At 38.2% G+C, this 17,784-nt stretch overlaps 1 long non-coding RNA gene across 1 annotated transcript in view; it reads left to right on the top strand.

The window, feature by feature from the left end:
* The window catches only part of LOC134732699 (uncharacterized), a 53,340-nt gene extending 35,841 nt beyond the window's left edge, over nucleotides 1-17,499 (top strand). The window contains exons 2-3 of the long non-coding RNA XR_010116123.1: nucleotides 13,658-14,238; nucleotides 15,214-17,499. This is a non-coding gene — a long non-coding RNA (uncharacterized lncRNA). The remainder of the gene's footprint in view (nucleotides 1-13,657; nucleotides 14,239-15,213) is intronic.
* The last annotated feature ends 285 nt before the right edge of the window (nucleotides 17,500-17,784 follow it).

The following is a 17,784-nucleotide window of genomic DNA, read 5'->3' as shown; positions in this document are numbered from 1 at the left end:
AGTGGCAGACTTTTCAGGATTACAAAATTAGAAAAATTTTAAAAGATTACGTTGATTATCCCTCTCTCAGAAGCTTAAGACCTTAAATCCTCTCACTGGTCCCAACTAGTAAGGTAGATTAAACCTTTCTTACACACAGATTTATAATTATTAGTGTTCCACACAAAGTAGCGATAGTCATTTAGAATCAGGATCAACTAACATTTGTAGAGCAACGATAATGCTCTTGATTGCCTGGGACTTTATTTTGCATATTCATTTAATTCATTTGACATCAAAGAGTATACAGAACATGATATTGATATTTGTGTGTGTGTGTCAATGTATGTGCATGTATGTTTGTGCTTGTATTACCAACAATCTACCATGTGCCTCTCTACTTCTATTACAACTCCTAAGTCTAAAATAATTATGCCTCTTCTTTTCTTTTCAACAATCTATTGAGGTTATAGCTATTTCCATTTTACATTTCAAACTTAAGGTTTGTGATCCATATTGGACCTTCCAGTTAGCTTATTTCACTGGTAAAAGTATAATTTCCTGTATTATAATTCTTAAAATTGTAATTCTTAAAAGTCATAATCATGATTCTTACCACATTTGTACTTGTTCAATCTACATCAGAATCTCCAGGCATTTTAGAAGTTAATATCCCCATTATACCTCATCGTCTACTCTTCAATCAACTTAAGTAGTCATAAGTAGGGCTGTCCCCTTAGACTAAGTTGCCTGGAAATAGACTCTGAGATGGGGCGCTGTGTGCAGAATTGTATTAGGAGGAGCTCTGAGTATCACTGTGAGGAAGGAGGGAAGGCATAAAGTGAGCATGGCAGAGCAAGATGCTCAGCTGTGAAGCCCTCTAGTCAATCTGGTGCTGAGATGACCTTTCCAGGATATCCCAAATTGAGGCAAGAGGGCTGGCTCTTTGTATCCAAGGTTGGCCCTTGGCTGGTATCTGGGAACCTGGATTTGAGGATAGCTATGCCTTCCCTAACTGATAAGTGTGATTCGCTACACTTGAACTATTGTTGCAAACAATACAGTTTAGTATGATCATTTGCTTTTGTTTTGGGAGTCTGAAATTTTGGTGCATGCCAAGAAGAGGGTGCCTATGTGATTAGTCCACAGTAAAAACCCTGGGCCCTTATTTCCTAATGTGCTTCCCTGTTAGACAACATTTTACACATGTCACAATTCTTTGTTGGGGGAAAGAAGCAGTTCTGGAGTGACTCCACTGAGAGCTTGTGGCCTGATTTCCTCTGGACTTTGCCCCATGAGGCTTTTCCTTTGCTGATTTTGCTTTATATCCTTTTATGATAATAAATTATAGCCATGAATACAATTACATGCTAAGTTTTGTGAGTCTTATTAGCAAGTCATCAATACAGGAACTGGTCCTGAGGACCACACCCCAGAAGAGAGCTTCAATGTGCACAAGGCAGTTCCCTATAGCACAGGACAAATCTTAGTGATGAGGCAGCTTTGAACACTAGCAGCCTGTATCTCCAAATGTGTGAAGCATCAGTGTGTACAATTCAAAGAAGGAATCCAGATTAAAAAAATCATTGTATGAGCCTGGCACGGTGGCTCATGCCTGTAATCCCAGCACTTTGGGAGGCCAAGGCAGTTGGATCACCTGAGGTCAGGAGTTCAAAACCAGCCTGACCAATGTGGTGAAACCCCATCTCTACTGATTATATATATATGTGAAATTAGCCGGAAGTAGTGTCAGGCACCTGTAATCCCAGCTACTTGGGAGGCTGAGTGAGGAGAATTGCTTAAGCCCGGGAGGCAGAGGTTGCAGTGAGCAGAGATTGCACCATTGCACTCCAGCCTGGGTGACAAGAGCAAAACTCTGTCTAGAGAAAAAAAGAAAATCATGTATCCAGTATGTAAATACCTGTTTCACTCAGGCCTATTTACATATCCAGTATGTAAATACCTGTTTCACTCAGGTCCATTTACATATCCAGTATGTAAATACCTGTTTCACTCAGGTGCTGTCTTTGTAAAGAGCTTTTCCAGAATTCTAGCTAGTCTTGTTTTCTGGAGCACTAAAAAAAGACTAGTTAGTGGGATGGAAGCACAGCCTCTACTGCTACAGTTGACCTCAGGGGCATAACAGAGGTTCATTAACCCTTCCTTGCTCTCTTTCCAAGGGACCTTCAAACTCTACTGGCACCTTTACTTGTTTAAGCAGTTTTCTTGGTGAAGATCTCCCAGAATTCCATCCCCGATGTTTCCAAATCACTATATACTATGCCTTTCTCAAACTGTGTTTCCTAAACTATCAATTTTTCTTTAAAAAAAGGCATAATATCTCCAAGGGATTCATTGGTGGATCACCTGAGCCCCAAACCTATTCTTCTTTGATCATGTTATATAATAGCAGTTTTACCTCTTCCTTATGATTGGAAAAAAACTACCCTTATAAGTAAGGCAGATTTTTATTTGTCTTCTGGTCTTTTGGCATAAGGAGCCTAAAATGATAGGCCACTAGCTGTAACTTAAATTCTGTAGAACTCTTGGTGTCTGTCCTGGTTGAAGCATTCATCTTTTAATGCTTCAGCTGAGACTTCTCAGCTTAAAAAGTCCAAAATGGGCCGGGAGCGGTGGCTCACGCCTGTAATCCCAGCACTTTGGAAGGCCGAGACGGGTGGATCACGAGGTCAGGAGATCGAGGCCATCCTGGCTAACACAGTGAAACCCCGGCTCTACTAAAAACACAAAAAAATTAGCCAGGCGTGGTGGTGGGCGCCTATAGTCCCAGCTACTTGGGAGGCTGAGGTAGGAGAATGGCGTGAACCCGGGAGGTGGAGCTTGCAGTGAGCCGAGATTGCGCCACTGCACTTCAGCCTGGGCGACAGAGCGAGACTCCGTCTCAAAAAAAAAAAAAAAAAAAAAAAATTGTCACAATTCAGGTGCATACTTCAGGAATAGATACCAGGGATACTACTAAGCATCTTACAATGCACAGGACAACCCTTCCCCCTCTACAGTAGTTGCTGTAATAAATAATAATCAGAATTCTCAAATTTGGCTCCAAATTGTAATAGTACAGAAGCTGAGAAATCCCGTTGTAGACATTCTGATATTTAAAATACTAAAAGCATTTTTAAATGCCAACTTTAATAGAATTACTAAGTGAAACTTGATAATAGTCTTGCTATTGATAAGACAATTTTTGAAACTTTTGTTGCAGTTGTTTTAAAGTTTTCAACCTATTGCATTCACAGTATTTTGAGTTAATTCCGTTAATAATATTAAGAAACATTATTTCTGCACCAAATTCCAACTTGACTTATGGATAATATACAGAATGTTTAAACATACATACAATTATTTTGTGAAGCTCAAATTTCTCATTAATTAAAAAATACTATAATAAATATTGCATTATTGCATTGTATTATTTAACTTTTTTCTATTCCTACCATTTGAGAATTCAAATTTTCTTTTGTAGTATATTGTTTTAATTATTGAAATAGTATTGAAATACATTTTTGATGTTCAGCTTGTTTGATAAATGCTACATTTAGACTAAATTATATATGGTCAAGTAAAATGGTTATCAAAATTAAAACCAAATGGAATAATAAATCAGCCCATTAGAGTAGCAGATATAATGGAGTGTGCAGCAGTCCACTATTACTTATGGCTCATAAGTAAGAAAGAATGTTTTTGAGGTTGCATAACACATGAAAATAGAGATTTTGACTTAATTTGAAAGTGACAAAGAAAATTTTCATTGACTTGTGAAAATTGCTTTCTTTTTAAGCTCCAGTATGATTATAGCTCAATTTTCCAATCATTTTTTATATTTTTAATCATTTCATTTCTAAAATTATTCCTGAATTGATTCCCTTTTTGTTCTTTTTGTTAGAGCAAAAGTCATATTTACAAATCATATTAACATATCTACATTTATCTGGTACTATATCAGATTAAATTCCTCTTAAACGTAATTGTGATAAACTTTTTATAAGCAGATAAAAATTTTCTTGCTTTATGACAGAGAAATATGTGAGGAATTTAAATTGGATAATTTAAAATGCTTTTGCTTTAGAATGACATATATTGGATATATGTCACACAATTCCAGAGGGAAACAATAGGTGCAAACAAAGAATACATGTGCAGAGTTCCCATATAAATATAGAAAAATTTTAAATATTCAATACAATAATGATGTGGGTCCTGTGTTAGTTGGGGTACCTTGGAAATCAGACATCAGGTGATAATTAGATTGTAAGAGGTTTAATGAGGAAAACGCCTTTGAAAAATAATGAGAAGTGAAAACTAAGAGTAGGTTATGAGAGCTATTAACCCATGATGCAGGTCTGATACCTGTGAAAGGAGAGTAGACAGGAAGGAAAATTGGGAAGGAAAAGACTTCTATTGCAGTGTAGGTCTTAGTAAACCTCAGTCAAGCTGATGGGAATCCCCAGAGGAGTCTGTCAAAAGAGCCATTCGAACAGTCACATTTTGTGCTGGCCGCGGTGGCTCACTCTTGTAATCCCAGCACTTTGGGAGGCCAAGGCAGGCTGATCACAAGGTCAGGAGTTCGAGACCAGCCTGGCCAATATGGTGAAACCCTGTCTCTACTAAAAATACAAAAATTAGCCGGGCATGCTGGCAAGAGCCTGTAGTCCCAGCTACTCAGGAGGCTGAAGCAGGAGAATCGTTTGAATCCAGTAGGCAGAAGTTGCAGTGAGCCGAGATCACGCCACTGCACTCTAGCCTGGGTGACAGAGCAAGACTCCATCTCAAAAAAAAAAGAAAAAAAGAGTGGCATTTTGGAAGACAAGGTGGGGCTCTGGGATGTGTGCCTCACTCAGCCCTTGGTGAGGTGCAGTCCTAGGAGGTTGTACCTTCAAAATGAACACTGGAGTATTCCAGAGTGTGGTGGTTTAAGACTGCTAGAGCTCTTATTACTGTTTGATAGTTTACTTTGTTTGAGAACTGGATAATTTTTTATTCTGTGAAAGAAATCCCTTCTCCTTCATGATATGCCCCATTTCAAATACTGTCATAGAAAACTTGCTAATCCATAAGCATCAGTTAGATCCTCTAGAAAGCAGATACTGAGATTAAGTTAGCAGTAAAGGTTAATTGGGGAGTAGCATCTGTGAAAGAAAAAGAATGCGGCAGAAAAATTCAGGGGGAGCCAAGAGGCCATGATGCAAATCTCACAAAGTCTCTGCCATCTAAATCAAGAGCTCTGGAGCGAAGATGGCTCACTAGAAGAGTCCTACGTCAAGTGTAAATGACAAGATTTGGTTAGTACAGCCTTGCTTAGTCATGGCCTGAAGCCATCTTAAGATGTAAGACCTCATTTTCAATACAGAGGCAGAATTGAAGAAGTTAATAGCCATGGGCTGCCAGTTAACCACACTTGCCACCTGTCATTTCCTGAAGATATCTGGGGGCTACAGTCCTCTGTTTGTTCATGTAGTCCACTTTTCCACCCACGTTTAGGCAGCAGCTCTTCCAGAGTTCCAGTGATTATCCTTTCCTACATGTAAATTTAGAAGAGAGAGGTTAGTGTAAACAAACGACAGCTCTCATTCTTGTGACTGGTTTAGGGACTGCAACCCATTGTATTCTTTTTCCACTATCCCTTCTAAATTTTCTCCAGACTTCTAGCGATCTCAGCTATCATCTCTGCTGGTCTTTTGGCTGCTGTGGGGCTGTGTAACCTAAATCTTCATTTTAAGCATTAGAACCCATGATAAACATACCCTTCTACAGCAGGGGTTGCTGTACTTACCTATTCACAATCACAATGGAGATATAGATTGCAAATGGACAGCCAAGAGCATCACCTGGGTTTTCTGTGTTTCCCCCTGCCCTCATAATATATCAGTAGTCCTATCTTTCCCCATTAATCAAGGTAAATTTTCCTGCAAATATCGTGACTTTTCTTTTTGCCTACTGGTCTCCTATCAAAAGGATATCTTCTTTGGAAACCAGGACTTGTATCCCAGTAGAGCCCAGAGTTCTGGAAATGCATAAATAAATTAAAATAAAATAACATAAATTAACTGAATGGACCACTGAAGGTGATGGCTTTTCCATGGATCCTGGAACTGTAAAATTTTCTGAGTTGGGATGAAGGAACAGAGAGAAATCTCTGATTCAGTGAGAATGGAGCTCCATCCTCAGTGTATTACCTCCAAATGGGCATTTGAGATGCAGCTTTATCAAGCCATTCCAACTCTGACAGTCCAGCTGTTTCTAAACAGTGCAATTTAGCACCATTTCCACATTTCCTTCATTGTTAGTGAGTCCCCTGTTCTGGAGCTCAGTTGTGTGGGATTTCATGCCTATGGGCAGGTGTTCCATAAGCTCCTAGATAATGGTGTTGGCTGAGGCTCAGCAAGCAGGAAAAGCAAATCCATGGTTGAAATACATATCTATTCCTGTGAGAACAAATCAATAGCCATTCCAAGACATTAAGAGCCAGTTGATCTCCTTGAGGCATAGTGTCATGCCAGGGACTCTTTGTTGCTCTCCATTGTACATTTAGAGAAGGCAATAGCTAGATAAGCCTTGATGAAGAAGATTACATGCACATTCTTCATCTCTGTGAATATGCACACATCACTTGCATATTCATTTGTCTACCACTAAGTAGCTACTGACAAACTCTGGCTAACATCCATCGGCTTAGCCATTTATATCTATTATATTAGAGAATGTCTTTTCTATGGTGGATATTTTCTGTTGCACATTAATATACACAGATCTTCACTTTGTCCCAACTCCTACATGTCCATCTGATTGTCTCTACTCCAGGCCTTCTCTCACTAATCTTTCAATGTCTTTCCTGTGGTCTCCTGAATAATTATCTATGTAGTTAACTACTACTCTTAGCTTCAGATAGTCCTCAAATCATATGAGTAATCAGGTTTACCACCCATAGCTTCACCCATTGGAGAGGTTTTTCTCTTTTGCCTGTCATTCAAGGCTCCCTGCAATGAAGCTACTCTACAGTTTACTATAGAACCAACATGTTTAGCTAACCCATGGCTAAACCATGCTTCCACTTCTTTATCCACATTCAGTTGTTTGTAATGGCGCTTACGACCATTGGTGCAACCTGAGGGAGGAGTGATGGTGCAAATGTTCTTTGTGACATGGGAGTCCAGGAAACTTGCCCACATAGTTTTGCTTATGCTCTCTTGTTCTACTTGTGCTCAGTCCTAAATTTATTATTTCTGTTTTTCAATAAATTTGCCACTAGACCTGCCTGACTTGAAAGTTCTGACAAGACTCAGCTCCTGATGTGTAATTCCAAACACAAGTTCATCTGTGTCTCAATGTAAATCAGATTCTATCCAGAAACAGATGCATGCCAACAGCTGTTTTTTAAATAATGTATCTTTGTGCTGCAAAGGGCATGGTCTTTCTAATGGGTTTATGTTAGGATCCTACCAATAGAGTTTGTCATTAACTCCACAGTGCATTCTTTGCTACCCCTGGTATTTCCTACACTGTAGATACTGCTGAGAACACTGCTTGCACCACAGCCTGGACCTACTTCAGAGTTCTTCCTTGCCCTAGGCCTCCTTAAAGCAAATAGCCTTCCATATCACCTGCTATATATCCAGGTAGCATTCTTTGGGGTGAACTGTATTGTCTCCAGAACCTTGAGATGTTTACTAGGTGGTACCCATGCTTCATCGTGGTAGGGAATGCAAGCTGCAGCGTTTTGCCTTTTGTTTGGGAGAGGATATCCCAGCATGCTCCTAACCGTTCAGGCCCCTGCAGATTTTACTGAAATGGTAGTTTCTTGTTATCCATAAGGTTTATTTCTCATACTCTGGAATTCACATATTTTATTAAAGTCTCCATCCTGCTAGCACTTGTTGATTATGCTGCCAATTCTTCATGATGATGTAGGGATGAAAGAACTCCATCTGTCACCTCTTGAGGTTTGATATTTGAGTCTGAGAAATAAACTGACAGTAGACCAATGAGCAAGAACAAGTGCATAGAAATTTACTTATGTGCTTAGGAGCATCACAGGAAGGCGAGTGTTCAATATCCCAATGAGGTCTAGATGTTTAGATACTTTTCTTCATAGGATAATGGAAAATGGGGGGTGTAGGCCAATTTTTAGAGGGGTGGGAAATGATTTTTAGGAGAGATAAATGAGACAGCAGAACAGATAGCCTGGGACAAAGCTTGTCTGGGCTCCAGGTATGGTGTTTGATTTTCAGTCTCTTCCTCTGTGAAATGAGTTTCATCTTTCTTGGTTAATGAAATTTCAGTGGGAAGATCGAAGACACTGAGCTCTTCTTTGGTGGATCCGGTCTTCAGGTAGATAAAGGAACTTCAGAGAAAACCCTCTCCCTTTGCTTCGGGAGAGGCAGAGAGATGAGACACAGTGGGGCAGGAGAAAGCAAGAGAGAGATTTTGGTTTTGAGGCTGCTGCTTTAGTTCAAAGTATTCAGCATGTCAAAGCACCATGCTTTGAGGTAGTGTTTTCTGAACTCCATAACATCAGCGTAATGGAGCGACATGATGTTTTGCACAAGTATTATTCCATGTTCAACATATCAGATGCTACTGGACCCACTTCCTGTGCTCTTGTGGTAGTCCACAAAATTCACTTTCAGGGTTCAGACTGGTGAATCAAATGAAGTGGTGACAGGGACCCTCTGCTCTGCATTTCTTAGCTCTTTACATGGTGCACTAATTGCCACCATCCTGCTGCATCACAAAATATTGTTTTGTATTTATAATCTTGGCTGGGGGAAGTTTTAAAAATTTCCATCTTTTAAAATTATCTACTATTATAGCTCTTATGCCACGAGCCAGGTTCACAATGTAGAGATTGCTCTAACCACAAAACATCCAGTTCTAATTATCTATTTAGAGACTGGTGAAATGACTACTAGGTAATTTTTCTAATGCCGTAAACCCTCTCTTTGCTGGACTTTGACAAGGATTCTACTTTTTAACCTGGATCAGAAGAACTCCAGTTTAATGGGGAGAGGAACATGATAACACATCATGTATCGGATAATCTATCTCATCTCAGACGCTGTGTTCCATAGTTCTTGAAATGGCATGCAATTTTCGTTGAGCATTGTGCTGTCATCCAAGCAAATAGCCACAAGGCATCTGGAAAAGAACTGATAAAATTATAACAGCATTTTCTTTTTGCCACGTCTTTCTTCCTACAGACCTGGAAATCTCTTTAGTCAGTGTGTTTCAGGGAGAAAGCTATAGGAACTGGACAAAGTATTATCGTTTTTATTAAGATTACTGCTCTTAGCCTTCCACTTACTCATTCTTGCTTTGTTTAGTCGCGTTTTACATTGTGATTACATTACACAGTACCCTAGTTGGCTGCCCATTTCTTTTGCTCCTGGAGTCGCTATGTCTATTACTGATTTCTGTAACACTCCTCAGATTAAACCATTGCAGCTGCCACTTAGATTTTGCCAGTCGTTACAAAAATTGCATCCTCTTGAAGGTTCTGCTGGTTCTTAAATGACCTACATTCTCCACTGCTATTAATAAGTTAAACTCTATAACCTTTCCTACCCTCTATTTTAGCCTGCTGAGTTGCCACTGAACTTCTTAATGATGGTGACTCTCTTAATCAGTGTGTCCCTTATGACCTTGGTAAATTGTGTGCTCTTTGGCCTTCTCATAAAACAAAATTATCTCATGGGTTTTGTGACCTCACATAATACACACACTCTAGCACGTCTGTCTTCTTCATTTGTTCTACTCCTCCTCCACCATCTGCTATGGCAATTAAAGCTTTTCAGCTTCACTCTTCCTGGGTTTATTTTCTCCAGACTTCTAGGAGCCAACCTGGCATTGAGCCTGCACCACCACCCACCCCCCGGCCCCAGAGTCCTGGCTAAGGTATTAAGCTCTTTATGCTGAGGGTATCCCCTTGCACATGAGTTGGGCAAACTGCATAGAATGAGAGAATAGGCCCTATGAGACTTACTCTCACTTCAGATACCAGTCATAATTTCAGGGGCCTCCTGGGCCACTCTCACTTTAGACTAGCTGACTACAAATTTATAGATCCCTATGGATTCCAAGATCAGTAATTTACTAGGACGACTCACAGAACTCCTTGAGAGCGATTATACTCCCCATTGTGTTTGTAACAGGCAGAGGATCCACATTAGAACCAGCTCAATGAAGAAATGGATATTACAGAATCTGAGAGGGTTCTAAACTCGAAGCTTTCCTCATGCTCAGAGATATGTGGCCCTCTCAGCATCAATGTGCTACAATATTCAGAATACTGACAGGTAGACAATCCGACCCAAAGCTTTAGTGTTCAGAATTCTTTTTCTTTTCTTTTCTTTTTTTTTCCGAGACGGAGTTTCGCTCTGTCGCCCAGGCTGGAGTGCAGTGGCGCGATCTGGGCTCACTGCAAGCTCTGCCTCCCAGGTTCACACCATTCTCCTGCCTCAGCCTTCCGAGTATCTGGGACCACAGGCGCCCCCTACCACTCCCGGCTAATTTTTTGTATTTTTAGTAGAGACGGGGTTTCACCGTGTTAGCCAGGATGGTCTCGATCTCCTGACCTCGTGATCTGCCCACCTCGGCCTCTCAGAGTACTGGGATCACAGGCCACAGCGCCCTGCCCAGTGTTCAGAGTTCTTATTGATCACATACTGTCTCTGTGGCTAAACTTTAGTCTCCAGTTCCCACCCTCAGCCAAGAGGTAAGACTAATGCATTTTTCTCCACTTCATCTAGAGCTCTGAACTTATAGGGCATGGTTCAAAGCTTCCATTGCATGCCACTTTGTTAGATTTCCTGTGGACAAATTCTAGAATAAAGATATTCCTCTCAGGCAGGACACTCAGAGCCTAGAGGTTACCCAACAGCAGCAAAGAACAAAGGCCAGACTTTTCTTTGGGTAAAGTTAATTATTCACTACACATCTCTAAATTCACCCTTCATCAGTCATGTTTTGGCCTCTTTAACCACTCATTCCCATAATCTAGGTTTACTGGATTTCCATGCAGGGAAAAGAGGCTAGGTCCTATATTGCAGTCTTCGTGATTGTGAAAGGCCATGCCAAGAACATGGTCTTGCCTCAAAAGATTAGGAAAACTTAAAGGAGTTAACAGCTTGAAGCTGTAATAACCTCACTTATCAAAGTACTTTCTTAAAAGTGTTATCTGAGTCAAGCATCTCCACGTCCATATCATATAACTTGCAGCACACGAATTTACACTAGGCTTACTTGGACTCTTCTTCTATTGTACATGTGCTTTTTTCTCCTAAATATAAGCAGTAAAAGTAGATGGAATAACCTATACTATTTATGAGTTAAGAAATAATAAACATATGTTCTCACTCATAAGTGGGAGTTGAACAATGAGAGCACGTGGACACAATGAGGGGAACATCACACACCAAGGCCTGTCGGAGGGTGGAGGACTAGGGGAGGGATAGCATTAGGAGAAATACCTAATGTAGATGACAGGTTGATGGGTGCAGCAAACCACCATGGCATGTGTATACCTATGCAACAAACCTGAACGTTCTGCACATGTACCCCAGAACTTAAAGTATTAAAAAAAATAATAAACATAAAGGATATTGCAAAGTAACGTTTAGAGTATACTGTTAGTCATACAAAACACTATCGTGTGTGTGCACCAAAAAAAAAAAAAATACCATAAAATATGTTAATTATGTTTGTCTTTAAAAGGTAATATTTTGGAATATTGACATAATCTTTTTTTTTTTTTTGAGACAGGGTTTCACTCTGTTGCCCAGGCTGGAGTGCAGCAGCACAACCAAGGCTCACTTCAGCCTCGACTTCCAGTGTTCAGCCTTGACCTCCAGGGTTCAAGAGCACAATCAAAGCTCACTCCAGCCTCGACTTACAGGCAGTTGCTGCCATGCCTGGCTAAATTTTCTTTCTTTCTTTTTATTTTTTTTTTGTAGAAACAGGGTTTTGCCATGTTTCCCAGGCTGGTCTCAAACTCCTGGGTTCAAGCTATACTTTCTCCTCAGCCTCCCAAATTGCAGGGCTTACAGGCTTGAGCCACCGTTCCTGGCCTTGAAATAATTATTTTAATCTATCTCATTCCCCACAAACATTTGAAGCTTTTGCAGTCTCTAAATATATCTTCTTTTCTCTGTTTCGGTGTGTGTATAGTCCTATGTCCATGTGTCAGTAATCATGGCTATACATTTTGAGAAATGCCTTGTTAGGTGGTTTTGTTATTATGTGAATTTTGATTATATAGGCTGAACTTTCACAAACCTTGATGGTATGGCCTACTACACGTCTAGGCTATATGGTATAGTCTATTGCTTCTAAGGTACAAATTTGTACAGCATGTTACTATACTGAATAGTGTAGGCATTTGCAACACAAAGGTAGCTATTTGTGTATCTAAACATAAAATGGGTGAATTAAAATTATTTCAATTGTATAATCTTATGGTCCCATGGGGCCACAATTGTATGTGTGGCTTGTCATTGGCAAAAGCATCATTATGCACCATGTAATTGTATATATATTTACAACGTAAACACTTCAATCCGATATTACTTTCTAAGAAAGCACAGTCTCTGAAGCCAGACATACTGACTTCCAAATCTTCCCATACTAATGGTAACATCTTTGATGAGCTACTTAACTACTTTGTGCTTTAGTCTTTTTATTTATAAAAAGAGTGTGATAATAATAAGTCAAATTTATATTTTGTAAATGAGATGTGATATGGGCTTAGAAACAGTGTCTGGTTCATATTGATCATAGAATATTAGTACCATTGTAGCTTTTTTTGTGCAGAAGAAAACACAGGCAAATGATAGAATTTTGGAGTCTGAGGCTACAGTTTGACTTTTTTCTTAGATCTATAACTTGTAGGAAATATACTTATGAACACTTCTTCTGTGTCTCCAAATTGAGAATAATAATGGAGATGTTATAGGGTCATGAAGAATATTTGAATGAATGATAACATGTACACTTTCTAATAAAATGATATAATAAGCCTCTGTGATGATAATGATATTTATTTGAGAAACTTGTAACCTGAAATAACTCTTACATCAAGAAAAACTCATGGAAGCATTTGTTCTCAGGGAACTGGAATTGAAATCATCACAATAATCACCATGATCAGTATTATTATTACTGTCATCCTTAATACTATTCACATTGTCCTCATGTCCAATATTATACTTTTGGTCTGAGTTAATCAATAAACATAAGCAAAGTGTTTTCTGAATCCCGTTAATCAATCATTTGTACTAAGGGGGGAAAAAAGTCATTTCAGTTCCCAGTTGATCCTGTTACTAATCTTGCCTTTCTATCTCCTATTTTTATTTCAAAAAGAACCTCATATTTAGAATAATATATTCCAGCCTTAGATTATAGTTTCCTTTGCATGTGCTTAATTTTCTCATTTCAATTTTTCCATGGGGTCAAAGGGATGCAAGAGATAAAGTATAGTCAATTAACTAGAAGCTGGGCATACATGTATTTAAATGATACAAGTAATTATTATTTTAGAATGGTTCATTATTATTTTTAGGTTTGGAAATTAGTACTTTCAATTTTCTCAAATTAAGTGCATTACATAAAATATCTCTTTCTGTGGAATTAGATCTCACAAGTGACTCTTGTGGTTTGTTTATTCCAGATTAACCGCTTTGGGATTTATCTTGTATATCTCATGAGCTGAAAAAAAAAAGAAGTCCCTACTCTTACAACAAGAAAAACCTTGTTCAGGCTGTAAAGTGATGGCTTTTCTAACCCATATGAAAACAGGTCAAAGGATAAACGACCGTCCAAAATTCTGAGGAGACATAGGCACATCCAGGGAGACAGAGGAGTCAAAGAGTTGCTAACCTTGGGCAGAGGCTGCTAGATACCAAGAAAGCCCGCCAGAATATCAAAGAAGAAACACTGATAATTCCTTGGAGGTTGAACATTAGTATGGGGCTACGGTAATGGGCTTTCGACCCATTTGAATACTTTTTTCTCTAGAAACACCATGAGGCTTTTACAGGGGGGATCTGAGAGAATCCAGAGAATGTTTCCCTTGTCTTACTAGTTGGGAAGGGAAAGACCAGACACCGTAGAGTCCATCCAGATCCCACTGCCATGTGAAACAAAGGCTTAATCAGCAGTGGGAAGGGCCAGAAGACTGCAGACTAACAGTACTAGAGGATATTTTTTGCAGCTGGGAAAAGGAAGATGGAGCAGGAGACACTGTGACAGGTAGCTTAATGTTACTCCATACATTTCATATAAACTCACTTTCACTTATTTATGTCATGAATGCATTTACGTATTTATGTATAAATAAATGTACATTGAATAAAATTTTGGCTATATACAAGTATGTGTGTGTGTATGTATGTGTGCATTGTAACTAATTTCTTTTTATTTTCATTTAACTTAATGCTTTGTGAACACTCTTCCATAACATTAAAAATTAAAACACTTGGACATTAGTGGATGCATGAATGTGGCTATAGCTTGTAGAATATTTAAGTTCTTTGCAATTTTAACTCTCATAAATGTTCATTGTGTTCAGTTTGGGCTCTCAGAAATATAACTTTACTAAAAATAGTAAGTTAAAGATAATGTATACTTATACAATTATATTTAATCATTCCTTATCATAAGAGTGATTCTTAGAATTAGTATCACCTAATTTAGACCTTTTTTCCAGAACTTTGCACCCTATTTCCTAAATTGTTTACAGAAAGTTTATATTAAATTACATTCACCTTAGGAGTGAATTAGAGTCCCCATTTCTCTATCTTCTTCTCCACCCAAGCATACCTTCTCCATATTTTAATCCTGAAAACATGTTCCTCCTGGCAAACAAAAGGTGATACTAGGTCAAATCAAATCAATAATCCTGAAGTTTTGTATTTGAGTTAGTGGTACTCAAAAAGCATGTGATATTACTACAAATACATTTACAAACCTGAAAATAGTATATTTTTGTATCTGTTGGGAAATGTTTAATTTTAGAAACATAGTTTCTTTTGAGACTTTTCTTATTAATACTAGTAGTATTTGAACAATGCCTTCTGTAGCTTCTGTCTCTTCCATTTCACTTTTTTAAAAGTGCCACACACTATTTCTAACAGCAAGATGTAGTTCCTAATGGGCTATAGAATGTGAATCATACATCGATAGTCATATTATATATTAAAATATGTATGTAACTTTTTTTTTCAGCACTGATAGCTGTACACACTTTGGAAATGACTCTGGAGAGATCCACTGTGAAGAATGTGTGTGTTTGGACAATCACTTTGCTACAGAGTGGAAAACAGGTCTGCCTATAAGAAGCTGCCTATCAGAGAATTTTAATTCTCTTAGGATAAAAGATACTAGTACACCTGGAGGAAAATTGCTACTGTGGTTTTCAAGGCAGTTATAGTAGATAGCGTGTCCTAAACTGCTCCAATATATTACTGTCTCTTGCTTTATTTCTTCTCAATGTTTGCAAACCTCCTGTTTGAAAGAAGTATGTCATTTACAGCCATGGGTATTTTTCCTCTGACATAAATTGCCATATTTTAAATTTTAAGACATCTGTTAGTTGCCAGTACTTCAAAAGGGTGCTCCCTTGTGATCACCACACACTGACCTCTCCTGGTCTTTATGGCACACAGACAGATGGACAATTATGGGAAATTGAATACGTAAAGTTTCTTCTGACTTACTTATCCTTAACCAGGGCTAGAAGACTCATGATTTTTATTCCACAGGTATCTTTTATCTAATGCAGAAAATAATAATCTCAGAAACATTAAACTGTTTTGAAGGGATGAAGGAACCAGACATTGGAAGGACTTTAAAGATAGTGTAATCTAACCCTTTTAGACTGAATGAGAAGATGAGGGCCTGTGGGGTTGCATGCATGCCTGCAGTGGAGGAAAAGAGGGAATGACCACCGGGTGCAGTGGCTCACGCCTGTAATCCCAACATTTTGGGAAGCCAAGGTGGGCGGATCACCTAAGGTCAGGAGTTCAAGACCAGCCTGGCCAACATGGTGAAACCTTGTCTCTACTAAAAATACAAAAATTAGCTGGGTGTGGTGGCCGGCACCTGTAATCCCAGTTACTCAGGAAGCTGAGGTAGAAGAATTGCTTGAATCCTGGAGGAGAGGTTGCAGTGAGCCTAGATCATGCCACACACTCCAGCCCGGGCGACAGAGTGAGACTCCATCTCAAAAAAAAAACAAAAAAAAGGTGTATGAACAATTGTTTCCTTCTTTAGAAAATCATCATTCCCATTAGAAAGTTCTTTTGTAAATATTTTAATTGTTTTTCCTTCCTTTTGTGATTTCTTCAGCTTCTTTTTAAATGTGTTGATATGAAATCTTCCTTCAACTGATATGTCCATTGCCTTATAAGTTTGGTGCCCTTTCTCTAAAACTTTGTGAGGTAATGTACAGGAATAAAAAAGGATTTTTTCACAATTTCTGAACAACCAGGATAAGAGGTTAATATTTTCTACTTCATTTGTTTTTACCATTTGCCTTTTATATACAAAAGGATGAGAATCACATGGAAAATAGAACTTTAAAATAAATAAATAAATAAACAAACAAAATGTTTCTATTACCCTACGGAAAAAATCTATGTAGGTAATTACACTCTAACACTCTTCATAGGAGAGTGAACTCACAGTAAAACAATTTCTTTTAGCCCTAGGCTATAAAAAATAATTTCTAGGCATTTTGATTTTCATGAATAAGTAGCTGAATGCTCTATCAGAGAAGCACACAAATATTCAGTAAAAATGGTTGATTTATTTTTACTGATTGAATCATTGCCTGAATAAATCATTTTTACTGAATATTTGTATGCTCCTATAATATTCAGCTACTTATTGGTGAAAATCTGAACACCTAGAAATTATTCTTGATTGCCTAGGGATAAAGGTGATAGAAAATATGGTACCTATACACATCACGGAATACTATGCAACCATAAATGAGAACTAGATCATGTCCTTTGCAGGGACATGGATGGAACTGGAGGCCATTATCCTTAGCAAACTAACCCAGGAACAGAAAACCAAACATTGCATGTTCTTACTTGTAAGTGGGAGCTAAATGATGACAGCACATGGACACATAAAGGGGAACAAAACACACTGGGCCCCTTCAGAGGGTGGAGGGTGAGAGGAGGAAGAAGATCAAGAAAAGTAACTAATGAGTACTAGGCTTAATACCTGGGTGATTAAATAATCTGTACAACAAATCCCCAGGACACAAGTTTACCTGTGTAACAAACCTGCACTTGCAACCTTGCACTTAAAAAAAAAATCTTTAAAAAAATAATTAATTCAAACTTGGACAAATTTATTGAATAAACTTAAAATTGTAATTATGTTTGTGTGCACATGTGTATATGTGAACAGAAGCATGCAAATTCATTTGTTGTGTACATAAATAGATAAGGCTAATGCAAATTTGTATTTTTAATTGACATGGAGATAGAAAATAATTAGTTTTGCCTCTTCAGTAAAATGTATTGTGTATTCTTATTTGTTGTAATTTTACAATACACTGAAGTTGTGTGTTTACATATGATTTTAATGAATCATTAAACAATAAAAATAGTTGATTTTTCTGTAATGAATCATTAAAAAACTAAACAATAGTTTATTTTTCTTTCAACTCTTTCCAATGTAACCAATTCTTCATAATATTTAAAATACAATCTAATGTTCAAGCAGTATTTTAGTATATTACAGATAAGAAATACTTGAGGATCATATAAATTTTAGCAAGAG

This window comes from Symphalangus syndactylus, chromosome 16, assembly GCF_028878055.3.
Source record: "Symphalangus syndactylus isolate Jambi chromosome 16, NHGRI_mSymSyn1-v2.1_pri, whole genome shotgun sequence".
Classification (NCBI taxonomy): domain Eukaryota; kingdom Metazoa; phylum Chordata; class Mammalia; order Primates; family Hylobatidae; genus Symphalangus; species Symphalangus syndactylus.
Note: the sequence above shows the minus strand (reverse complement) of the source record. Positions and strands in the feature narration are given on the sequence as shown.